Source organism: Neomonachus schauinslandi, chromosome 7 (genome assembly GCF_002201575.2).
Source record: "Neomonachus schauinslandi chromosome 7, ASM220157v2, whole genome shotgun sequence".
NCBI classification, from domain to species: domain Eukaryota; kingdom Metazoa; phylum Chordata; class Mammalia; order Carnivora; family Phocidae; genus Neomonachus; species Neomonachus schauinslandi.
Window position 1 is genome coordinate 73,975,228 of NC_058409.1, and position 26,850 is coordinate 74,002,077.

Genomic DNA, 26,850 nt, shown 5'->3' on the forward strand with positions numbered 1-26,850 from the left:
TGTCTTTCTCTGTCTCAGTTATTTCATTTAGCATAATACCTTCAACGTCCCTCTATGTTGTCACAAATAGTAGAATTTCCTCCTTTTTTTGGCTGAATAATATTCTATTGTGTATATATACCATAGCTTCTTTATCCATTCATTTGTCAATGGACACTTAGGTTGTTTCTATGTCTTGGCTACTGTAAATAATGATGGCCATTCTAACAGGCGTGAGGTGATATTTCATTGTCGTTTCATTTTTCCATTTCCCTAATGCCTAGTGATGTTGAGCATCTTTTCATGTACCTATTGTCCTTTCCTATTTCTTCTTCTTTTTTTAAAATTTATTTTATTATGTTATATTAATCACCATACAGTACATCATTAGTGTTTGATGTGGTGATCCACGGATTCATTGTTTTCATATAACACCCAGTGCTCCATGAAGTACATGCCCTCCTTAATGCCCATCACTGGGCTAACCCATTCCCCCACCCCCCTCCCCTCTAGAACCCTCAGTTTGTTTCTCAGAGTCCATAGTCTCTCATGGTTTGTCTCTCCCTCAGATTTCCCCCCCTTCATTTTTCCCTTCCTTCTCCTAATGTCCTCCATGTTATTCCTTATGCTCCACAAATAAGTGAAACCATATGATAATTGACTTTCTCTGCTTGACTTATTTGACTTAGCATAATCTCCTCCAGCCCCATCCATGTTCATGTAAAAGTTGGGTATTCATCCTTTCTGATGGCTGAGTAATATTCTATTGTATATATGGACCACATCTTCTTTATCCATTCATCTGTTGAAGGGCATTTCAGCTCTTTCCACAGTTTGGCTATTGTTGACATTGCTGCTATTTCTTCTTTAGGAGATCTCCTAATGCTACTTGCTCACAATCTGGCTTTGATGTTGGATGGTGCTGATTCCTTTCATTTTAAGGGTGCCTCATACACTTCAGCATATCCTGACTCGGTGAATCTACTGAGAGCAGAACTGAAGGCAAGGACTTGGATGGGGCTGTTTATTTGTGAGGTGATGGCAAGATTCAAAAGTGAGGGAATAAGGAGAGTAGGAAGGAAAATAGCAGAAGTCAGCAGAGATTGCTGCCTCAGGCCATGGGGGCTCAGACTATGACGAGTCCATCTGGAAAACAGGAGGTTGGATCATTTGTCCATCTAGTCCCATTTACTTCTTGGAGGGTGCATCAACTACCTCTATCTATTGAGTTTTGCTTGCAGAAAAATTTGGTGCCCTCCCACAATGGTGAAAAAGATTCTGGGGCTTGGCAGGAACCTGGAAGTGTCAGGTGTCTGAACTCTGTCCCACAACTCCAGGTTAAAGGAGAATGTGACACAGGCCCAGGAGGCATTTGCTGCATACCCCACTGAAGAAAGCGGTGGTTTCAGGTTGGGGCTTCTGGGAGGGAATTGGCTCAAGCAGGTCTATTTTCAGTGAAGGAAAGATTGAGAACAGTGGTTTTCAATCCCTTGTTGTCCTTGGAGTTCCTTCTAGAAGCAGGGGGCAAAGGAATAGGTTTAGATCTTCAACCTATCACCTTCATTCAATCAAAGGGTTTTAGTTCAAATTTATCTAGTGTACATACTGAACTTCTGAATGAGCTTTTGTTCTGAAGCTAAGAAAAATGTTGAAAACCATGGAGAGTGGTGATTAAGAGTGTGGACTTAGGCTGCAAGCCTGGGCTTCACCACTTAGTAACTGAATGAATTTTGAAAAGTTACTGAAGCCAGTTTTCATATTCCATGACATCAGTTTTCATATTCTGTGACATTCAATTGTGAAGAGGATCTGAATGCATGAAAGGGCTTAGCATGGGGCCTAGCAAAACGTTAATCCCACAGTAAGCTGGATAAGAAGCTTTGAGCAACAGAGACACATGGAAAGCCTGAGAACCTTATAGGACTTCAAAGCAGGGAAAAAGAGAAATAGAAATTTTCCTCTTAGTCGCTGCACAGTTGGCCTGAGAATGACACTGATGATTGGTGTCTAAGCTTCAGCAATACTGAAGAATTTTAAGCTTGACAAGGCTAAAGTCCAAACTTTGTACGTACTTTATACATTTTGAAAAATGTACAACTTTTTTTTTTAAAGATTTTATTTATTTATTCATTAGAGACAGAGAGAGAGAGGCAGAGGGAGAAGCAGGCTCCCAAGGAGCAGGGAGCCCGATGCGGGACTCGATCCCAGGACCCTGAGATCATGACCTGAGCCGAAGGCAGACGCTTAACCATCTGAGCCACCCAGGCGCCCGAAAAATGTACAACTTTTTAATAATACAATTAGATTCAATTGCTTTCTTCAAATATTATCATCATTTTAGAGATCAAATCTCTGCATGTTTCCTTGTATAGCTTTATGTTTAGGGCAGGTAGAGAGAATTCCTTTTGGTGTATGTTGATGGTTATACAGTCAGTTATCCCATAATATTGATTAAGTCTTTTTGTCTTTGACTATGTATTTAACATACTAGCTTTCATTTCATATCAATTGTAATCTCCTCTGAACCAAATTAGAGAATAAATTAATATTCTACATATGCAAACTCATTTAGACAAAATGGCTATAAAAGATTATTTTTTGATACTGATAGCAGATCTGAATATTTAATGTTGCCTTAAAATTTTTAATCTTCTAATTTAATTTTTGAATGTTCTTTTTATTTTTCTCAGACTTTGGAAGAGTAGCCATAATATCCATTTCCTAGCTCTTTTGTGTTAATTGTAAGTTTCTTGGTAAGGAAGTAAGACACTATTAATTTTTTTTTATTAAAGATTTTATTTATTTATTTGAGACAGAGAGAATGAGAGAGAGAGAGAGCATGAGAGGGAGGAGGGTCAGAGGGAGAAGCAGGCTCCCTGCCCAACAGGGAGCCCGATGCGGGACTCGATCCAGGGACTCCAGGATCATGACCTGAGCCGAAGGCAGTCGCTTAACCAACTGAGCCACCCAGGCGCCCGACACTATTAAATTTAAAGGAAATTTAAATGTGTCTTTGTCAAATGGAGAAATATATATCAAATAAATTTTATTATAATACGTGTTTTCATTAAATAGATTAATAGGCATATAGTTAGCTATTAACTATTTATTCCTGTAATTGGAGATGGTTTTATAAATAATACTTGAATTGCTAGTTGATGGAGTTCCTCACTCTTCTATAGTACTTATACTCATTTAATACATTAGCTATTACATATACACATCTAATCTTTGCACTGTTTTTCTATATGTTATCTCATTAACACAACATTCTATGCAATAGGTATTCCCCCATATTTAAAAGAGGAAAATAAATAACACAAAATCATTAGCTCAGTGTCATAATGATAGTATGTGACAAAGGAGAAATTAATACCTAAATCCATTTGACCTCTAAGCAATGATTGTGGTATGCATCTCTAAAAGAGAAGAGACTCAATTTGCAAACCAACTTCAATATTTTGGGGGGTCATTTTGTTATGTGCAGTCAGACTTAGTGAAGATCCTGTCGCTTTATTCCCAGCTGATTTATTCTTTGGATGAAATCTTAGACCAGTCAGTATACCAGTTTTAGGAACAATTTTTAGACCAGAACATCCTAAGATATCCTGTATTTTACTTATTCCTTTTGTGACCATCTGTTAAGTACCTCCTGCTTCAGGACCTGTGTGGTTGCTGGGAATATGTAGATGAGGACCGTATCTTGGGCCGCACGGGGTTTCACAGTGTAGTGAAGGGTGGAGATAAGATAGGGACCAGACCACTGTACAGTAGGTGGCAACCCTTATGATAGAGGAATAAACAAAGTATGATTGTCATATGTATACAAGAATGAGGCGGAATATGGAGAGTTAATTTCCAAAGGCAGCAATAGGCTAATGTGAGTGATTCAGTCTAATTGAAGGGACATCTGAGTGTCCTGGGTGGGGGGTATCACCATGGAGCCGTTCATAAGGTTCAGGAAAATAATGGGGCATTAATTCATGTCACTTCTCCTGGCCAATCCAAGGGCATTGATGGAAGGCGCTCACCAGATAACAGCTAGAACGGGTGTCCCTTTATCATAGGACAAGTGATGGATGGTTTAGGCCTTGCTTGAACTTGAACAAATTTTCCTGGTGCAGAGTTTGCATGGGACTGGAAATCTCTTTGCTAATTTTCTTCTTCCCACATACACCCTCCCCCTTCCCCACCAGATTTAGTGGCTTGTCTTAGAACTTAAAACTAACCCAACTCCCCTTTGCCTTCCTAGCCACATGACTTTCACCTGGCCTCCTGGAGAAAAACTCATCTGACTTTTCCTAACACTTTTTCTGGAGAATATTATGACAAAAACACACCAGTGCTGAGCTTCCTTCAGTTCCTCTCCTTCAGACTCCAGGAGTTTTTTTCTGTCAACAAAAACACTCATCTTGCAAATCAAAGTCATGGCATTTGAAACTAGTTTGTGATAATGGCTTCAGAAATTTATTTAGTGCATGCCTCCGATGGGTACTAAGAACAGAAGGAAAGAGAAACATAACTATAAATACTTCTCTTTTTTTTAGGAAAGTAATTTCTGTACATAATTTAGAAAATCAAATAGTTTTACAAGTCTTATGATTAAATACCTTCATCTCTTGATCTTTCCCTCACCATCCCCAAATTTTTCTCTGTAGGTACAAGCATTTTCAACATTTTCAGTTGGTTCTTTTGGCATTTGCCTCTATCTTTCAAAAGAACATACTTGATTTTGAGTTATATATATAGTGATAGCCAGAATAATGGCCCCCAAATATGTCTACTTCCTAATCTCCAGAAATCGCGAACATGTTGTGAGTGGCAAGGGACAGGTGAGGGAATGGATAGAATTACAGGTGCTAAGCAGCTGGCCCTAAGATTAGGAGAGGAGTCTGGGTTATCCAGGTGGGGCTAATGTAATCATAGTTTCCTTTAAATGTGGAAAAACCTCCCAAAGACTCTGCATTAGAGCGATGTGTTGGGGGAAAGACAAATGGCCGTTGCTGGCTTCGAAGCTGGAGGAATGGGGTCCTCTCTAGAAGCTGGGAAATCCTGGAAAACTGATTTTTCCCTAAAACCTCCAGGAAGAAACACAGGCCTGCTGCACACCTTGGATTTAGAACAGTGAGAGACACGTTTTGGACTTCCGAGCTCCAGAACTGTAAGTTACTAAGTTAATGTTTATTTAAGCTTCTGAATTGGTGGTCATTTATTAGCAGTAGGAAACTAAAACAGATGTTACTGGTGGATTTCATACAATGAAAGATAAGCGTTTAATTTTCTTTCGTTTTTCCCTTCTCAACTTTTCCAGTAGGGATCCGTCACAATATTGGTTATTTTTAAATTCAGTGTATATATTTTCAGGGTCATTTCTTGCTTTTCTTAAGCGAACCGTATTCTGTCTCTGACAAGTGCTCATTTTCCTGGGAGTGACTGCAGCAGTTTGTGTTTGCTTGGTTTTTGAAATACCAGGAGCTTTTTAAGAAAGGGCAAATGGGAAGTACTTTTTTGAGACCTGGAATGTGTGAAATGTCTTTATGCTACTTTCATGATTGACAAATACTTAGCTGGGTATAGAATTCCATGTTGAAAAAAAAAATTTTTTTTTTTTGTTATTTTGACTCCATTGCTGCAGTTTGCGTGCGTCTCTTGCATTTTCGTTGTTTGTCTCCTTTGCTTTTAGCCTTTAAATAACACACATACACACCCACGGAGAATACTATAAAGTATTCATGTGTTTTATAACATGGTTTAAAGTGATAGTAGTATAACTGCCACTTGGGTCAATAAATAGTTCGTTGCTGGCCCCAAGGCCTCTGGGTATATCCGTTTTGATTTTACTACCTTCTCCTTTAAAGGCAACCATTCTCCTGATGTATCTGTTAATTATTCTCTCTTATTTGTATTTTTTAGGTATATAAATGTTTTTTCTAAACAATATATTTTAGTTTTCCCCACTTTTTGAATTTGTTTTTAACAGAAATTATACACAATCATTTGGGTCTTACTACTTTGCTGAATATCAGGGTCATTAGATTTGTCCATATTGTTAGGGGAGGCAGCATTTCGTCCATTTCGTTGCTGTAGGAGTATGCCATGGCTTGACTTAGACCACAGTTTACTTTGTTATTGTTATTGGTGGGCATTTTGGGTTTTTCCACATCCATCTGCCTTTTAGCTTCCAAATTGCTATTTACTTTCTGCTGCTGACCTTTCTTAATTCTTTTAAGCCATCTATCTTAAATAAAATCCTTGATGTCTTTTTTTTCTTCTTAATGATATTTTACTTTTATTTTCATGGGTGAGTTAGGGGGAAAGCGTTGAGAGGTATATTCTATGTTTAAATGAAGCCAGGATTGTTACATTAAGATATTATGTGGTACTGTAGTTATGGAAATTATTTTCATTGTGTTTTTATATACTTGAGTTCCTTCATTCCTTTTGCTGTCATAAAAGCAGACTGACAATCTTGGGATTATGTTGAAGCCACGTTTTGTAAAACCTGAAACTATGATTTGATTGGTTAAGGGAGATAGGTTACTGTGTTTGATGTAAGGATTCTGCTCTATAAAGGGATGGGACATAGCTGCGTATGTAAGAGGCAAGACAACCACAAACGATTTAAAACTTGCTTTTGAATTTGTAATACCTTCTAATCCTTCAGTATCTTTTTTTCTTAATGTTCCCTTAGAAATACTACCTAGAATGATCCTTTGTTCACAAAGACATACACATTCTGCAGTACTTAATAGAAAGAAACAAAATAGTGAATTAAAAAAAAAAAAAAAACCTTATTCTCTGACCTGCAGTGCATTTGAGTATCCTCTGCTTTAAATAGACAGGCAGTCCTTTGTTACTTTGACCACTGTACCTCAACAAAGCTGAGCATACACAATGGCCAGTGGATAGTCTGGCCATGGGTAGTAATGATACTTGAGTACAGACCCAGATAGAATCCTAGTAAACGGAATTGCTGAATATGGTTTATTGTTCCTTGGCAGTAGCACACAGCAAAGGGAAAATATAGGTAATTAAATACAAGTGATATAAACACACACTTTACTCTCTTGTTGCTAAATATAATTATATTACATGTATCACAAATTGAAAGTTTTATTTCAAAAAGAGCAACCTAATTATTTCTAAAGCCCTTTTTTAACTCCATCTATGACCTTGATGATTACACAGTTTAAAGAAGCTGTATTTGGATGAGTGTTTTTCTGTGTAGTGTTTTTTCTCTTCGTTCATTAAGATCACCATGAAACACTGTTTCCTCTTTCAAGTTATATGGGATAATGATAAATACACCTGCCTTGGGCGCCTGGGTGGCTCAGTTGGTTAAGCGACTGCCTTCGGCTCAGGTCATGATCCTGGAGTCCCGGGATCGAGTCCCGCATTGGGCTCCCTGCTCGGCAGGGAGTCTGTTCTCCCTCTGACCCTCCTCCCTCTCATGCTCTCTGTCTCTCATTCTCTCTCTCGCAAATAAATAAAAAACTAAAAAAAAATACACCTGCCTTATCATATTCTTCAATTAACCATTGATGCTTAAGTCCGAACTTTAGAAAATATGATACCTATCTATTATTTGTAGGAATGGATGTTATTTAATTTAAAAGATACTATACATATAAACAAAGGAAAACTGATACCTTAAGGGGATGGTGATCATAAACAGGAATTTTAGCTGTGACATAGTGGTGACATAGTGACCATTTTTATGGTGTCTTAAACTGATCCTCAAAGGAAGATATTGTCCTATTTACAGAAAAACAGGTTTACGTGGAATCATGTTACTTCTCTAAAAAACCCTAAACTTTGATTTTTTTTCTATATGAATGAAGCCTTTTTCAGACACTGGCAATGATTTTTCTAAAGCTGGAATCTTTTTTTTCTTGGAATGTTTTAGTTAACTCCATTATGATCCCTAGTGGAACGTAAGACTTGGTTATTCTCTTTTCTTTCTTTATATTCTTTTTTGGTAAATGGATCTAGCATTTCTGTGGAAAACAGAAGGTGGCACTCTGCCTTCTATCTTGTGATATTTTCCACTTGAGTGTTTATTTTAATTCTCTGTTAAGATTCAGAAGAGCACTCTGTTGGCAAGTTGATTGTTTCTTTGTGGTTAATGACCACTTTTGCTCTTATCAAAAGTCAGGGACACATTCCATGAAGTATAATACCAAATGAGGCACCAACTGCCATTGACAATTCAACAGTAAACAGTGGTTAAAGTTTGATAAGGTCCCTTATAGTTTACTTGCCCATATGAGCACTTGTCTCCTGAATGATTCTCTCCTCGTTTTGTTTTATAGACATGGGTAATAAAAAAACACTTAGGTATATAAGAGCCCTTGGAAAAGATTTGCTATTACCAGTTTCACATATACTGAAATTGATGGTTGATTAAATGAGTATATAGTGATGTAATCTGTGACCTTTGAACCAATTGTCAAAATAAACTTTTTGAAACTTAAATCTTGTTTTATTTCCTTGTACTTGTTCTGATCTTGGCTAGTTTACATGAGTAAAGTTGAGATTACCTCACGGATGGCAGTAAAAATCAATTTGATGGCTTTACTTTGTATTTATGGTATATTGTTTTCCAAAGGCATGAAAACAGTTAAAGATACTCATCAAGTATCATCAAAATGATATTTTTTAAAAAAATATTTTATTTGAGAGAGAGAGAGAGAGGGCACAAGCAGGAGGAGAGGCAGGCGGAGGGAGAAGGAAGAGCAGGCTTCCCACGGAGCGGGGAGCCCAATGTGGGACTCGATCCCAGGACCTTGGGATCATGACCTAAGCTGAAGGCAGATGCTTAACTGACTGAGCCACCCAGGAAACCTGTAAAAATGATGTTACCTTTTAGTGAGAATTAATATATTCTTTTTTTTTTTTTTTGAAGGTTGACTCTTTAATTATGCATATAAAACAAACCCAGCAGATTTTCCAAATGAAACCATTTCAGGCTTCATTGTTACCTAATTTTTAAAAAAAACTTTCACCTTTTATATTCCTGGCCTCAAATGAGTATATTTGAATTATGAACATGACTATGTCTGTTAATAATATAAACTGTTAGGACATATGTGTTGGGAAGTTGTTGGTTATTTAAAATTGGAGTCCTAGTCCTATAACTTGGTTTTGTTTTTTAACATTTTACCTGGTATCAGTGTAGAGCCCCAGAGTTGGCTCTGTTCACCTCTTGTGTATGGCCTTTGGAAAACTGGCCCTAACTGAAGATCATTGGGAAGCTGTGTGGTTTTTAAGAGCTGGCTATAGAACTTCAATGTTTTTACTAGGAATCTTCCCTAGGACTTACTACCTCCTTCCTGGTGGCTCCTGTTGCTGGATGGATGCAAGATACCTGGAGTTCTAGCCACACGGCCACATTTACGGTCTCCAAAATCTCCACAAAACATCTGCCATCCACATCCCAGATTGTTGTGCTGTGTCAATTACAGTACTCATTGTTATTGCTAAATAATTTAAGACTTAGGCCTTGCGCCCTTGTAAAAGCACATCTATTAAGGAAACAGACCAAAGTTCCCAAGTTGTTCACTGCTTTTTAAGAACTAGATCAAAAAAGCGGCTCCTGGGTGGCTTAGTTAAGCGTCTACCTTCGGCTCAGGTCATGATCCAAGGGTCCTGGGATGGAGTCCTGTGTCGGGCTCCCTGCTTTGCAGGGAGTCTGCTTCTCCCTCTGCCCTTCTTCCCATTCATTCTCTCAACCTCCTCTCTCTCAGTCTCTCTCTCTCCCCCCCTCCGACAAATAAAAATCTTTAAAAAAAAAAAAAAACTAGATTAAAAAAAAGTTCCATGTGGTGAGATCCTTGGCTACATTGAGACATAAAAGTAATATCTTTGGGTGTGTGTATATATATATATATATATATATATATATTAAAGATTTTTATTTATTTGACAGAGAGACACACAGCAAGAGAGGGAACACAAGCAGGGGGAGTGGGAGAGGGAAAAGCAGGCTTCCCGCAGAGCAGGGAGCCTAATGTGGGGTGCGATCCCAGGACCCTGAGATCATGACCTGAGCTGAAGGCAGACGCTCAACCACTGAGCCTCCCAGGTGCCCCTGGGTATATGTTTAGTAAGCAAAATGTGGCTCTAATAACTATACCCAGAGTGAGTTGCTTGGATGTCATGGTACTCTTGTCTCCTGTCTTTATTTCCTACATAGATAACATCTGTGAACCCTTCTACAGCTGAACAAGTAAAATGACTGCCTGATACAGATCCCTTACAAAATCTAATCCTGTGGAATAACTGAGCTGTTACTCAATCTTTGTGAAGTTGAAAGCTACGGAGTCCAAGGACCAACCTGTAACTTTTTGTTGGGATCAGGGGCATCTGTACAGGATAAGTATAGATTTTTCCAATTAGAAGGCCAGTGGTGTTTTGCGGAGATTCTGGAGACCGTAGATGTGGCCATGTGGCTAGAACTCCAGGTATCTTGCATCCATCCAGCAACAGGAGCCACCAGGAAGGAGGTAGTAAGTCCTAGGGAAGATTCCTAGTAAAAACATTGAAGTTTTGTAGCAGGGGTCAACAAACTTTTACCAAGGATCAGGTCATAGTTTAGTTTTTCTGGCTCAATTGGCAAACTGAGGATATTCTATAGGTATTTGTGTAACAGTTAAAAATGTGACCATTTCGGGGTGCCTGGGTGGCTCAGTCATTAAGCGTCTGCCTTCGGCTTAGGTCATGATCCCAGGGTCCTGGGATCGAGCCCCGCATCGGGCTCCCTGCTCGGCGGGAAGCCTGCTTCTCCCTTTCCCACTCCCCCTGCTTGTGTTCCCTCTCTCGCTGTGTCTCTGTCAAATAAATAAATAAAATCTTTAAAAAAAAAAGTGACCATTTCTACATGTAAAAACCTTTCTTAGTAGTCTACAAAAATAGGCAACAGGCCTGACTTAGTCTTCAGGTCCTATTGTGCTCATACTTGCTGGACTGAAACGTTTTGTGCCATGTCTACGTTTTTTTTTTTTTTTTTTTTTTTAAGATTTTTATTTTTTATTTATTTGACAGAGAGAGATAGCGACAGCAGGAACACAAGCAGGGGGAGTGGGAGAGGGAGAAGCAGGCTTCCTGCCCAGCAGGGAGCCCGATGTGGGGCTCGATCCCAGGACCCTGGGATCATGACCTGAGCCGAAGGCAGACGCTTAACGACTGAGCCACCCAGGTGCCCGTCTACGTTGTTTTTAATAGTTGAGGCTAGCATTAAAAATACTTGGTTGGTCAGAGAGATTAGAACAACATACTTACAGGTCCACGGTTTGTTGGAATTTGTAGAAGAAATAAAGCTGATTAAACAGATGAAAATTTTGATTTGGTTGATTTGCCTCCAGTAATGAGGACAAAATTACATCTGGTAAACATAGAGTCAGGTCCTCAACAATCAAATGGCATTTATTTAAACTGTTAGGGAAATGTCAAAAGTTCCACTAGAGACAAAACCTCATTGCTGCAGATAGTTTGTGATGTTTTACAATTTTATGCTTTGGAAAGAATCTGATGTAGTTTAATAAGTTAAGTCAGGAAGATTTAAAATACTGCTTATTGAGAAGGAAAATGTAAAACGATAGTTCAGGAATTAAATTTTGTCTTGAAGTTACAGAGGCTTTTTATTGATTGTTTGGTAAATACTAAGCTTTTGAGAATTTGCATCTTAGGTAATTTGTGGGATAACGTCACACAGATTGACCAAAGGCCTTGTCTAGCAAAAAAAAATATTTTTTAAATTCAGATTACTTTATTTTATCCTATGCCATTTTTTCCTGTTTCAGGACTTCATCTAGCATATCATGTTATAGTTTACTGTCAAAATCCTTGGGCTCCTCTTGGCTGTTATAGTTTCTCATATTTTCCTCATTTTTGTCTATTTTGACTATTGGCCTGGTATTTTATAGAATGACCCTGAGTTTGTATTATATCTATATATACAGATGGATAGATTATATGCATATATATATATAGAGAGAGAGAGAGAGAGAGAATTATAAAATATAAGTGTAACATATATACAATTAGATTTCTTATTCTTTAAGGGATAGTCTGAGCCACGTTTATCCATTTATGCTGGATAATTTTTGCAATGTGGATTTAATTTTGAAGGGAGAGGTCTGAATCCTATGCTACTAGAGAAGATGTTTTAATAAGGACATTATCAAATCTTTAAAAAATTTCATTCAACTAGATTGGATTTAAAATTTCACATTTAGTGATGATAAGTGAGTCTTTAAAGTTCTTAAGTCAGACCAATCTTCACTTTCCTTACATTTTTCGATAGGCCCCAGGAACTTCAGTCTATTTTAGGACTCTCTCTTTTTTAATTAACGTATAATGTATTACTAGTTTCAGAGGTAGAGGTCAGTGATTCATCAGTCTTAAATAATCCCCAGTGTTCATTACATCATGTGTCCTCCTTAATGTCCATCACCCAGTTACCCCATTCCCCCACCTCCCTCCCCTCCAGCAACCCTTAATTTGTTTCCTATGATTAAGAGTCACTCATGGTTTTTCTCCCTCTCTGATTTTTGTCTTATTTTTTCTGCTCTTGCCATATGATCCTCTGTTTTGTTTCTTAAATTCCACATTTGAGTGAGATCATGCGATAATTGTCTTTCTCTGATTGGCTTATTTTGCTTAGCAAAATACCCTCTAGTTCCATCCATGTTGTTGCAAATGGCAAGATTTCATTTCTTTTGGTGGCTGCGTAATATTCCATTGTGTGTGTGTGTGTGTGTGTGTGTGTGTGTCTACTTTTTCCATTCATCTGTTGATGGACATCTGGGCTCTTTCCATAGTTTGACTATTGTGGACATTGCTGTTATAAACATTGGAGTGCAGGAGCCCCTTTGGATCACAACATTTATATCTTTGGGGTAAATCCCTACTACTGCATTGCTGGGTCATAGGGTAGCTCTATTTTCAACTTTTTGAGGAACCTCCATGCTGCTTTCCAGAGTGGCTGCACCAGCTTGCATTCCCACGAACAGTGTAGGAGGGCTCCCCTTTCTCCACATCCTTACCAAAATCTGTCATTTCCTGACTTGTTAATTTTAGCCACTCTGACTGGTGTGAGGTGGAATCTCGTTTTGGTTTTGATTTGTATTTCCCTGATGCCGAGTGATGTGGAGCATTTTTTCATGTGTCTGTTGGCCATTTGTAAGTCTTCTTTGGAGGAATGACTGTTCATGTCTTCTGCCCATTTCCTGATTGGATTATTTGTTCTTTGGGTGTTGAGTTTGATAAGTTCTTTATAGGTTTTGGATACTAGCCCTTTATCTGATAAGACATTTGCAAAAACTTCTCCCATTCTGTCAGTTGTCTCTTGGTTTTGTTGACTGTTTCTTTTGCTGTGCAAAAGCTTTTTATCTTGATGAAGTCCCAAGAGTTCATTTTTGCCCTTGCTTCCCTTGCCTTTGGTGATGTTTCTAGCAAGAAGTTGCTGTGGCCAAGGTCACAGAGGTTGCTGCCTGTGTTCTCTTCAAGGATTTTGATGGATTCCTGTCTCACATTAGATCTGTCATCCATTTGGAGTTTATTTTTGTGTATGGTATAAGAGAATGGTGCAGTTTCATTCTTCTGCATGTGGCTGTCCAATTTTCCCAACACCATTTGTTGAAGAGACTGTCTTTTTTCCATTGGACATCCTTTCCTGCTTTGTTGAAGATTAGTTGACCATAGAGTTGAGGGTCCATTTCTGGGCTCTCTGTTCTGATCCCTTGATCTATGTGTCCGTGTTTGTGCCAGTACCATACTGTCTTGATGATGACAGCTTTGTAATAGAGCTGGAAGTCCAGAATTGTGATGCCACCAGCTTTTCTTTTCTTTTTCAACATTCCCTTGGTTATTTGGGGTCTTTTCTGGTTCTATACAAATTTTGGGATTCTTTGTCCCAGCTCTGTGAAAAATGTTGATGGTATTTTGATAGGGACTGCACTGAATGTATAGATTGCTCTAGGTAGCATAGACATTTTAACAATATTTATTCTTCTAATCCATGATGATGGAACGTTTTTCCATTTCTTTGTGTCTTCCTCAATTCTTTTCATGAGTGTTCTATAGTTTTCTGAGTATAGATCCTTTGCCTCTTTGGTTAGGTTTATTCCTAGGTATCTTATGGTTTTGGGTGCATTTATAAATGGGATTGACTCCTTAATTTCTCTTTCTTCTGTCTCATTGTTAGTGTACAGAAATGCAACTGACTTCTGTGCATTGATTTTATATCCTGCCACATTGCTGAATTCCTGTATGAGTTCTAGCAATTTTGGGGTGGAGTCTTTTGGGTTTTCCACATAGAGTACCATGTCATCTGCAAAGAGTGAGAGTTTGACTTCTTCTTTGTTGATTTGGATGCCTTTTATTTCTTTTTGTTGTCTGATTGCTGAGGCTAGGACTTCTAGTACTGTGTTGAACAGCAGTGGTGAGAGTGGGCATCCCTGCTGTGTTCCTGATCTTAGGGGAAAAGCTGTCATTTTTTCCCCATTGAGAATATTTGCTGTAGGCTTTTCATATATGGCTTTTATGATATTGAGGTAGGTTACCTCTATCCCTACACTGTGAAGAGTTTTAATCAAGAAAGGATACTGTATTTTGTCAAATGCTTTTTCTGCATCTATTGAGAGGATCATATGGTTCTTGTATATAGTATCACATTGACTGATTTGTGGATGTTGAACCACCCTTGCAGCCCAGGAATAAATCCCACTTGGTTGTGGTGAATAATCCTTTTAATATATTGTTGGATCCTATTGGCTAGTATCTTGGTGAGAATTTTTGCATCCGTGTTCATCAGGGATATTGGTCTGTAATTCTCCTTTTTGTTGGGGTCTTTGTCTGGTTTTGGGATCAAGGTAATGCTGACCTCATAGAAAGAGTTTGGAAGTTTTCCTCCCACTTCTGTTTCTTGAAACAGCTTCAGAAGAATAGGTATTAATTCTTTTTTAAATGTTTGGTAAAATTCCCCTGAGAAACCATCTGGCCCTGGACTCTTGTTGGAGATTTTTAATGACTGCTTCAATTTTCTTGCTTGTTATGGGTCTGTTCAGGTTTTCTATTTCTTCCTGTTTCTGTTTTGGTAGTTTATATGTCTCTAGGAATTGAAAGAGTTGTTAGGCCAAAAGGCAGTCAAGTCATCCAGTCAGACAAACTCATACTCTTGAGGCCCTCCCTGTACAATGGCTTTTCTGGATCGCAGATAATGATCAAGCCATATGGGTGCTCTTAACATCTGGCTGATAAGTCCAGGAAGAGCTCAGTAAGTTTAGTTGATTAATTGGGCTAAATCTTCAGTGTTTATCTGTTTTATAACTTGCCAAATATCATTTCTTACTGGGAAATAAGGCTTAAAATCATCAGAGTTGTATTTGTCTTAGAGTTCCCATATCTATGAGCAATGTTATAAACAGTGATTTATGATATCAAGATACTTCCTCCTTAGTTTTGTCCTGTTTGCTTCTCTATGAATGTAGTACATGTCAAGCCTTTATATTACAGGTGATATGTCACCAGCATTTTCAGTTGATTCTAGATTTTATTTGTATGACAGAAAATAGATGAAATTTAGTTAGGGATAAATGATGTGGTAGTTTAGCATGTATCTCCAACAAAGAGCAAACTAAGAATTTTTCTAGATAATAGATAAGAATTGTAATTTTAAAAAAGTAATGGAGAGGTTTGCTCAAATTATAACCAATGAACACTTACTAAATTGCTCAGTAAACATATTTCATCCATATTAATTTGGTTTATCAATAATTGATACCTAAAAATTCTCGTTTGATTACAGTATTTCCTAGATTAACTGTCATATTGCATTTATTCTAAGTGGCATGCTTTAATATTTGGAATTAGAATACATCCTATAAATGATAGCATGTTATGGTATAATTGGCTATCTAGAATTGCATAAAATGCCAGTGTATCTTAAAATGGTTGTTGTCTTAGAGTCCATGAAATATGTGATGTCTGTGTTACCCTGTAAAGAAGAAGCAAATAGAAAAAAAATCATAGGACAGAATAGAAATAATCATAATTTGGGGGATGTAGAGCTCATCTAAACAATCTGAAGTTAAATAGATCATCAAAATCATTATTCATTGGTGGCTTCTTTTATGTATTGAGGTAGAAGATGAAAGGATATTAAAAAGTATATGACACCATCCCTGATATCAAAGGAGTGAGAATGTGTTTTGGCAAAGTGAGGACAAAGCAATAAACATTGTCTAGCCATTTTATAAATAGTACATGTATATATGTATTTGCATACACACTATTGTGGTTAGAGTGGTTGAGTTCTTTAGAATATTTATCAACATCATCGCTATCACACCTAGCACTCAGTGAATGCTTCTTCTAGACTGTATCAGAAACAGCATCATGTAAGACCTAAATTAGAGGATCCTGAAGAAATGCTGGAATTGATCCAAGTTCTAGGTGTCAGGACAAAAAAGGCATTCCAGATGGGAAAAGGGCTGTCAAAAAATGTTAGGGGCCCATGATAGGAGAAAATACTTAGAGTGGCAGTAAGATGTAATTTTAGGGGGTTTAAGACTAATGCTGGGGGCAGTGGTGATATGGTGGCCTAATAGGCTGATAGAAGATGGTAGAGAGAGCTGTGTGCCAGAATGAAGGCCCTGAGAAGCCATCAAACAAATTTAAGGGAAGGGCCTCTCTTTAATCTCTGAAAAGGCTGCTCTTGTCTCTGTTTTCTGTAGCTTCTATTCTGTTTCCATTTGCTGCCAACCCTCAAAGTTGCTGTTTACTCTGTCTTTATTTAATAAACTCTTTATACCATACAGTTTACCTCCCCCTGCACCCTGTTACACTGAAACTGCTCTCAAGTATCTGCATGTGAAATCCATTTTACCTCAGCAGTGCCATGTCTATGGAAAACTGCCATTGTGAAGAGAACTGAGGCCCAGAGAGTTTGTGTGACCCAACCAGTGTTACTTAGCTCTACGTGTAGTATTTGGTTCTGAAACCAGACCTGCTGGCTCTCCTCCACTTTTTGCACCAGAACCAGAGCTCCTTTATGTGCATTCCCATTGCTGCCTGCCCAGGACTGCCATGACCACCCCCCCCCGCCCCCAACCCCAGCCGGCATACAGATGCCTTGAGAGAGACCTAACCAGGGCAGTCATTAAAGCATTCTGCCCTCTATTGTATTGCCTCATAGCTATAACATAATGTCAATACAAATAAGAGCTGGATGCTAATAATGGGGAGATTTTACATAACGTGCAACAACAGGAAAATCAAAGACTAGAACTTTAAGTTATTTAATGACTTAAACCAGTGGAAGCAGTTGCCAAGATTCTGTATTATGATTCACACTCTTGATCACTAATATTGTTAACAGAAGCTCTCAACTGATTTTAATCCATGTGTTACCTTTGTCTTTAAAGTCTTTTTTTTTAATTTATATTATTTTTAAAATATTTTATTTATTCATCTGACAGAGAGAGACCAAGTGAGAGCAGGAACACAAGCAGGGGGAGTGGGAGAGGGAGAAGCAGGCTTCCCGCTGAGCAGGGAGCCAGATGTGGGGTTCAATCCCAGGACCCCGGGATCATGACCGGAGCTGAAGGCAGACGCTTAATGACTGAGCCACCCAGGTGCCCCTGTCTTTAAAGTCTTAACCTACAAGACCCAGATTAAGAGTTTTATTAGTAACTTGATTGATTCGGTAGGTTACACCCTAGGAAAATCTGTTAATATTTGTAATGATCATATGTCATGCATATATTGTCTCAGAATGAAAAATTACGTTAATATTTGATTATCAGAAATCCCTAAATTGATGATACTAAAGGGTTCCTGTGAATCCAGTGGTTTTCCTTTGCATATTCCAGTTCCCAAGCTTGTAGGCACTATTGCTTCATGTGAGAGGACCCTGGACAACAGAATTTATCTTCAAAATGTTCCTCTGCAATTCCACTAAATTTTAAGAGAGCTAAACCCTACTTTAATTGGATTTATCAATTGGTAATTGATTGGCTACATCACCTAAAAGTGTGTGTCCAGATGCTTAGTTGATAAAAGATTCTACTTACCTCTATCTCTTTGTCAAGTGACTATAGGTTCTGGTTTGTTTGGGATAGTCCAGATCTATATAGTTTTCCTGGAAGCCTGTTTAGCATTGGTCCTGGATGAAATTGTCTTACTTTAAATCATGAATTATATGGTTACTCTATCTGGTCCCTGAATTGGTCTTTCATATATTTCTCCTGTGGTGGTAAGATGGGCCTTAGCAATTCCAATCTTCAATTGCAGTGGCCAGCTTAGTCAACAGCAGAGATCCTTTTCCTTAGGTGGGTCATGTGACTTCTCTGAATGAGTTAATTTGGCTAGCTAAATGCACTAACCAGGAGATCTTATTATTGTGGAGGGTGGGGGAGGGGGATGATTTCAGCTATACCCAAATAGTAAAGACTGAGAAATAGGAAAGAGTTGTCCCTCAAAACAAAATGTCCCTGTAAGTGGTACTTCCAGGTAAAAGGTAGCCTAGACACTGGGTAAGCAAAACTCTCTCTCTCTGTATATGTATATGTGTGTGTGTGTGTGTGTGTGTATGTACATATATACATAATTTTAAAGTAAATCTCACCCCCTCCCCATGTGGGTTAGAATTACCTAAAACCTTCTCCTTAGTATTCTTACCTAGTTCTCCTTTCTAGAGATTATTTGCTTCCTATTATGTTACTGACACTCCAATATTGTGTTCCTCATGACCTTGCTGCATCAGTCCTCTCCCTTCTCCATGTCTCTACCATCAGCTATCTGCTTTCTCTGATAGCTCTGCTTTTTTTCATTAACTACTTTCTATTGGTTTAAACACACAATCAAAATTTTATATTTGATCCCTAAATTTAACATCCTATGTCTTAGATATTTGTGGTATCTTCTCTCTCCTGGTTCAGTTTCTCAACTAGTGTGCAATTGCTGACTCTTACTTAAAAGCCTTTAATTTTTCAACACATTTTATTGAGCAAACTATTGACCCTCTCTAACCAATAATTGCTTGAGATTTTGGGCACTTCTCCTGAACTTGGCACTGTGGATTACTCCTTCTCTACCATGAAGGCCAGAATTAAATGACCCGTATTTCCCTTCTCCTTCATCTTTATTCCATCTGAGTCTCAGGTGGACTCCTGTTTCCTGGCCTGTTGCTTCATGTTGGGTCTTGGTTTTTGCCTTTTTGTCTCCGTTTCACACAGCTTTTACATAATTTCATTTATTCTATCTTTAGCTTTTATGTGAAACTCCTAAGCCTAGTTCAGACCTTACCTCATAGCCTCACAATAATAGACTCAATTGCTTGTTGGCAATATCTGCCAGAATATACTTAGACCCTCAAGTCATCATTTTCAGACTGAACTCATTATCTTCCCTCCTACATTGACTTCTCCTGAGTTCTCTTACTGTGTACTTCAGTACGCAAGTACAAAACTTAGAATGTGTGCTCGAAATCGCCTTCCTTTTCCTTATAGTCAAATAAAGACTGCTGATTTTTACTCTTCAGTGTTTTTTCCAGTTTTCCTTGTGTATTAGTAATTGCTACTATTAGTTCTTTATCTTATGGTTTCAAATCTTATGTGCTACTGCAGTCATCTTTGCTTTGCAGTTATCTTTATTTCAAATCCATCTTCCACATGATAGCTGAATTTGTTGAAGGCACAAGCCTAAACATGCTGCTCCTACTTTACTTTGAACCCTTCAGAAGCTCCTCATTGACTGCCATGAAAAGTCCCAAGTCTTTAAGAAGGTTCTACTTGATCTGGCTTGAATACATACCACTCTTACTTCCTTGCTTTTTCATGTGCTTATCCTTTTCTTTTACATGAAAAATAGGGGCAATAATGTGAATAGAAAATAAAGGCAATACCTGGGTGGGAAGGGAATGGGGGGGGGAATACTTTCCTAGTCAATTATTTGTGACAGTTCCAAAACACATTACAGGTATGGTCTTTCATAATTTGATTACAAAAAAGAGAAAGGTATGGAAAAGAGACATTGGGTAAAAATTAGGAGTTGAGAAGTACATTTAGAATTAAAGTATCAGAAGAGTAAGGGTTCCAATGAGTGCATATCTTCCCTCATTGGATCAACTATTGAATATATTTCCTGGTAAGATGATAAGGAAATAATGTGTGTGGTTCCTGGGGAAAATTCGTGAGTTTTTAAAAAGTTGAGTGCCAGGATTTTATAGTATGCCAGACCAAGATTAGTCCATAGCTGGTGCCCATTTCAACTTAGTAATTTTATAATGAAACAAATTTAAGTATAAATATCTGTGCAGATACCTGGGTTTCTACTTTCTATTATAGTATTGCTAAGAGAACTTGAAGTAGGCAAATAATTAAATGATTTCTGTATTGCTGTGTTGTCCTACCTCTTTCTGTTCTATTTATTTTTTTCTTAGTTAACAGCACTCTTAAGTTGTTCACAGGTTGATGAATGGATTCACAGTAATCAGACTTTGAGGAGATGGATTTGTAAACCAGAATCTAGCTTATTTATAAAGGAAGATCCATCTAGTGCAATCTATAATGGATACCAAGTGTCTTCTCAGCATGTCACTTTTTGACATTAATATATGTGGGAAACCAAGTTTGTTAGTAATAGATGGTTTTGGCACACATAGGACCAGCCAGAGCAAAGGAAAATGGATGGATTTAAGGGACATCTCTTTTAAGTTGAGATAGAGCCTGAAAGAATTATGCTTCCCCACAATAAGGGGAAGTAGTAATCAGTGCCTGCTATTCAGAGGCATTGTCTCTGCTGACTGTATCAGTTCCTGGTAGACACTGGTCCATTTCTTATACTCTATTCCCAGCATTCCTTTTGACTCTAAAGGATTCTTATTTTCCCACATTTTACTCCAAGGACTGAGTCTAGGTAATACTGGGGAGTTGATAAATTTTCTTAATGTGTTTTTGCATAATTTTTTCCTAATCTCTTTATATTTATTTATTTAATTTTTTGTCAAAATACAAAAAGGAGGGGCGCCTGGGTGGCTCAGTCGGTTAAGCATCTGACTCTTGATTTTGGCTCAGGTCATGATCTCATGGTTGTGAGATCAAGCCCTGCATTGGGCTCTGTGCTGGGGATGGAGCCTGCTTTAAGATTTTCTCTCTCTCATCCTCTGCTCCTCCCCCCTCTTAAAAAAATAAAATAAAAATAAAATGAATTCACACATAAATGTGCAATTTGTTGAATTACTAAAAACTGAACATATCAGCAAAGAGCACCAAATTCCTATTCCTTTTTAATCCTCTTTCACATGTGATTTGCCATCATTTAATCATTTTTCACTTCGGTTTCTGTATTTTAAAACAAGCCCATAAAGCAAGATCAGTACTTAACCCAAAGTAATGAATTGCTGAAGATGGAATGTCATGTGTATCAGGGAAGATAAAAACTGTGCAGAATTGCCCAGTTTTTCCTTGGACAAGTGCTGGGAGATGTGAAAGAAACAAAATGTTGTGGAAGTTGGGAAAACTTCATGAAAAAACTGGGAATGAGTCTTGAACTAAGAGTAGAATTTACTAGAAGGCAGGGAAGAAAGAGTGAATAGAAGTGAGGGGGGATAACAGAGTGTGGCATTGTATAAAACTGGATGAGGAAAGAAGAAAGCAAGGTGGGGGGTAGGGCACAGGATGCAGGCCATGGGATAGTAAGAGGAAATGTTGTAGAGGTACAGAGTTCTGCAAATGGAAAACATGAAATACAAAGTAGAGACTGAATCATGATTTCTAGCAAGCATGACCATGACAGACATGCTTGAGAAATAATGGTTTGACAGTAATACATGTTGAAGGGCTTGGAGGGGAAGGGAGTACATTTGAAAAGAACAACTAGACTATTGCTCTAGGGAAGTAAGGTCTGATTTAGATTTGAACTATAGAAATAGAAAGGAACAACTCCTAGATATGTGGAAATAAGGGTCAGTAGAATTAGGTTACACACTGAATATACAGGTATAGGTATCAAGAAAGTAAGAAAAGACTTCAAATCTGTACAATTAAGAACAGCTGGTTTGGGGGCGAAGAGGGTATCAGTTTGACATATGACATGTTTCCATAGCTTTTGTGACACAAAAGTGAAAGCCTCAGGTAGGCAATTGGAAATACAGTCTGTGGGCAGAAGAGGGGAAGATGAGAGATGCATTTGGATATTAATGATATGCCCTGAGAACTAGGAGAAGGAATAAGTTGCCATTTGAATGCTAAGATGGACAGAAGGATGGTATCCTAGACTTGGGATCTTGATATGGGAAACAGGATGCTTCAGACATTAGAACTGAAGAAATAAAAACATAATAAGCAGTTTTTATATTCATGTACTGTTCTAAGTATTTTGAGTGTATCATTTAATTCATATCCTCACAAAGAAAACTGAAACACTAAGAAAAAACAGAAGTCTTAAAAATCAAAGGATTCAAGTGTTAGACTTGAGCTAAATGCTATAGAAAAATTAGACTATGAAAGATCATTGTTGAATTTGAGATAATAGTTCTATTATTATTTAAAGATTTATTTATTTTAGAGAGAGGATGCTAGTGGGGGGAGGGGAGAAGGAGAGGTTCTTAAAGCAGGCTCCCCACTGAGTGTGGCCACTGGATGTTGGATCCCATGACACTGAGATCATGACCTGAGCTGAAACCGAGAGTTGGATGCTCAATCAACTGAGCTACCCAGGCGCCCCAGGGGTAATAGTTTTATAAGTATCTGTTTGGAAAATAAGAGGAAGAAGTAGAACATATTTAGAAGCAGTATGAAGGGAACCAATATGTAATGAGTCTGGCATTGAATGTAAGGATATAAACAGGATGAGGGAGAAACTATAGAGTTCTTGAAAAGGAGAGGTTTAAATAAAAGGAGATGGGGGAAGGAAATACATGGAAGAGAATATACTGTAGATCCATGTGGGAGGCCACTATTGGGAAAGGGACGTCCTGGGAAATAGGAAAGGAAGTGGAATCTAGTGTATGCATGGGAGCATTAACTTCAAGAATAGGAGATGTGTTTGTAGTTAGTTTTATGGAAAGAGAGTGTGAGGAACCTGGTAATAAAGTAATCTTGTGATGACTCATTACATGTGGAGCTCACAAAAGGCTTCCATTGTCTTCATCAAGTCAAAAACAGAAGCAGGCAGTACCAAAAACGAAAGTTTAAGGAATGATAGGAGAGAGAGGATGGGTAGGAGGAGGAAGCTAATGTTCATTGAGAATGAACTTGGTGCCAGGTTCTCAGATTAAAAACTCTGACAAACTGGTCAGTGTGATTTTTCTTTTTTTTTTCCCCCCGTGCATCAGTTTTGTAAACTTGAATGTCTTCCTTCAGGTTATCTATGATTTTTCAATCTTTTATCTTACTTGGGAAAATTTGTCCTCTTCTTTCCTCTTCCGTATTTTATCTCCCATTGACTCTGGGTTGACTTATTTTATTCTGTAGGAAGAATTCTGATCAGGGTGAATTCCAATTTGAATGTTCTATGTGTAGACATAATTCATGTACCAGCAATTTCCTTGAATTTGAAGCTTGCATAAATACACTTCTGGGTTCTCCATCGTGTAAGTAGAAGTCTTCAATCTCCTTAATGCAATCTTTAAATTACTTTACGTCTTTTGAAATGTTCATGTTTTATGGAGAAGTAGATGAGTTCTTATTCTTGGTAGACTAAAAGAATTATGTTCCCAGGAATAAGAAAGAACAAATAAGTTTATTATGTACTTGACAGAATTTTACCTGGTGTCTTTATCATCTTGAATATGATAGAATATTCAAGCACTTCTTTTCGATAAAAATTACACTAGGTTATAAATATACAAAGACTGCATCGTTATGTAGTTAAATATGTATTTGTTTGCTGTCTTTGGCCCTTTTAACCTGACCATTGAGCACTGGTGCCTCTCATGTGTTTGAGCATTAAAAATGGTATGAGCTACATTGGAAAGACACAGGCTAATAATAGGGAGGCTGGTGTTCAAATGTCAATGAAAGAGTTTCTAATGGTCAGTTACAGCTCTGTTTGCCTGTTTTGTCTCCTAAGCCCTAGAAAGCACCTTCTGAGGGTATAGTTCCACTTGTTTCTTGTTTCTGCATAGGTTTTCCCCCTGATATTGCTACCGCTGATGTAGATGCAGCCAATTTAAAAACAATTGTTTTTGGCCACAGCATTATCAGAAAGGCATTTGCAAGGATGAACATAATCCATTACTTAGATCAGTAGGAGCGTTTTTCTTAGGCAAGGCACAGGATTTTTAAAAAGTTACTCTGGTATGTAGTCCCCTCTTAGAGATTCCTGATCAATATATCTAAGAAACTTTACTGAACATGTGTGTTTTGAAAAATCTCCCTTGATAATTTTGAGGGATACCAATTATTCAAGTGAAATTATGTATTTCACAACTGAGTATTATGGGACATTTTGTAAGTAAAAAATTTTAAGCTTTGGAGAGTTGAGAATTTTCTAGTTATCATGATAAATTTCTTAGGTGGTTGTTAGTTGATAAAAAACACTTTTTGATTGTATCAGCATTTTTGTGTGTTACTTTTGGGAATTTACTCACTGGGACCTTATCTTTAAATCCTTATTTAGAATATTAAAAAACAAAATAATAAAGCATTTTAAGAAAAAGTAAAACCAATGTAATAGATTGGATATAAGCTGAATTGCTGTAACAAGAAAGCCAAAAACAAGGACTAGGCTTCCTGAGATTTTTGTACTATTTTTCAAGATGTTCCTCCTGCTTCATGAACAGGTGAAAACGTATCTGCATTCAAGGCAATAGGAATAGGGAAGAGAGGTGGGGATTTCTAATAAGAATGTGATCAGGAAATTGCAATCACCATTTCTGCCCTTTTCCTGATGACCTAAATTCAGTCACATAACTGCCCCTTGCTGCCAGGGCGATGGGGAAATAGAGTCCTTTGCTAAAACAGGCCATTAGACCATCTGAAATTCATGAAGCTCTGTTTCTTAAACCAAAATCAACCAAACAACCAAACAAAAGCAGGAATGGTCAATACACTCAGGCAAACTAGTGACAATCCATGGACTCAAAATTTTGAAATAATGAGAAGATAAAAAATTATCAGGGGAAAGTAATGAATTCCATGAAAGTGTGAAACTTCAACTTAGCCTTACTATTGTAATAAAATTTATCAGACCTTTTACAACTAGGCTATTTATAAACTAGAGAAGTGTAATAAACAATGTTAACAGGTACTATGTTGTTTTTATTTTTTTCCTGGCTTACTGAAAAAATTACAATGCTGAAAAAGTAAACAGTTTTGCAATTCCTGCCTCTACATGTAGAGAAGACTTCTCAGTGTTTAGCATTCATCACCTCATTTTTCTTCCTTCTGACAATGCTGGACAGTTACTGGGCTTCTAATCTATCCAAATTATAAAACCTAGAAAGCGCTCATAGTCTTGTTCATTCCTTACAGAGTGACAACTCTGACAGTTGAAGTTTAAAAACCCAGTAAAAATTTCCCATAAAGCAATATCCACAGTTAAAACAGTTCATCACTTTCTACAACAAAGCTGAGCTCAAGCCTATAATGAATTTTGAAAGCCTTTCCCTTAGAGCTAGGGAATAAAAAAGTGATAATAGACAAAAACACAAATACAATTTGAGAACGTGCATTTTTACTTGGTTTCTTTCATAATAATGCTAACCTCACTTTATTTAATTGTGCTGTATAGTTAATAGAAACGTCCAAAGCTTATCCACCTTCGAAGACCTACAGAACCTCGATCAACTCTACCATGGTTTCATATTCATGCTTTTGGGTTCTTGGCTTTAATGGCTGCAATAGTCTCCAACTTACTCCCACCATATGGATGTATGCATGTCCCCATACCTGTGTTTTGGAGTCTTGATGTTAATAGTAATATGATTAATTGAAAGACCCCTTTTAGTTTATATTAAAAGTACTGGTTCTTGGTGTTGGTAATCACTAGCTTCTCTGTGCTGCAAATGAAGGCAGGTTGAAGATGATAGCCCATCTGATACAATCTCATCTGTGCTCCTCCATGCTTAGAATTCTTGGCTATAACCCTTATATTCCCACTTCATCATAACTGATTTACTTCTTATACTGAAGATGGAAAAAGGCATATGTTCATGTAAGGAGTCCTAAGCAGACTTGAGCATGAGGCTCACTGAGACCTGGCTGATCTCCTTTATTTCAGTGTGTATGTCCCATTTAATTACAGTGGAAGACAGATAATATATGGCTTGCAGACCAAGATGGATAACTTGATTACATTTTATAATTTTTTTGACTAGACAAGTGTTGGCAAAGGCAATACATTAGTCTCACTGTTGAGGGCATCAAATGTCATAGTGACAATGGGGTTTGGGGCCATGTGTTTCCTCTGACACATGCTGTTCTGTGGTTTTAGACTAGGGCTTGAAAGAGATGAGAGAAGTTTGCGAGGAGGTGAGAAATATATGAATCAGTTCCTGGGGTGTCCTGGGGCTTGGAAGAAAATGAAACAATTCCAGCTCTCACTTTTCTCCTTCAATCAATTCCCAGCTGGGCTGTGACAGAAGGCAGATGATAAGAAAAGAGAGGAGAGCAATAAAGTGCAGCCACTTTATAAAAGAAGTAGTTGTTTCCCAGAGGGAAGGAAAAAGAAAAAGAAGGCGAAGAGTGGGGGGAGGGGAGGGGAAGGAACAGAGCTTGCTTGGAGGAGGGGGTAATACAGTAAAATCTTTAAAGTTTGTGAACATCAGCAGTTACAACAGTGAAGATGTTGAAACAGGTGTAATGGGGTTGGATGGCAAAGGGCTTCACTGTAACCATATACTGATGGTAGTAGTCAATATTCACA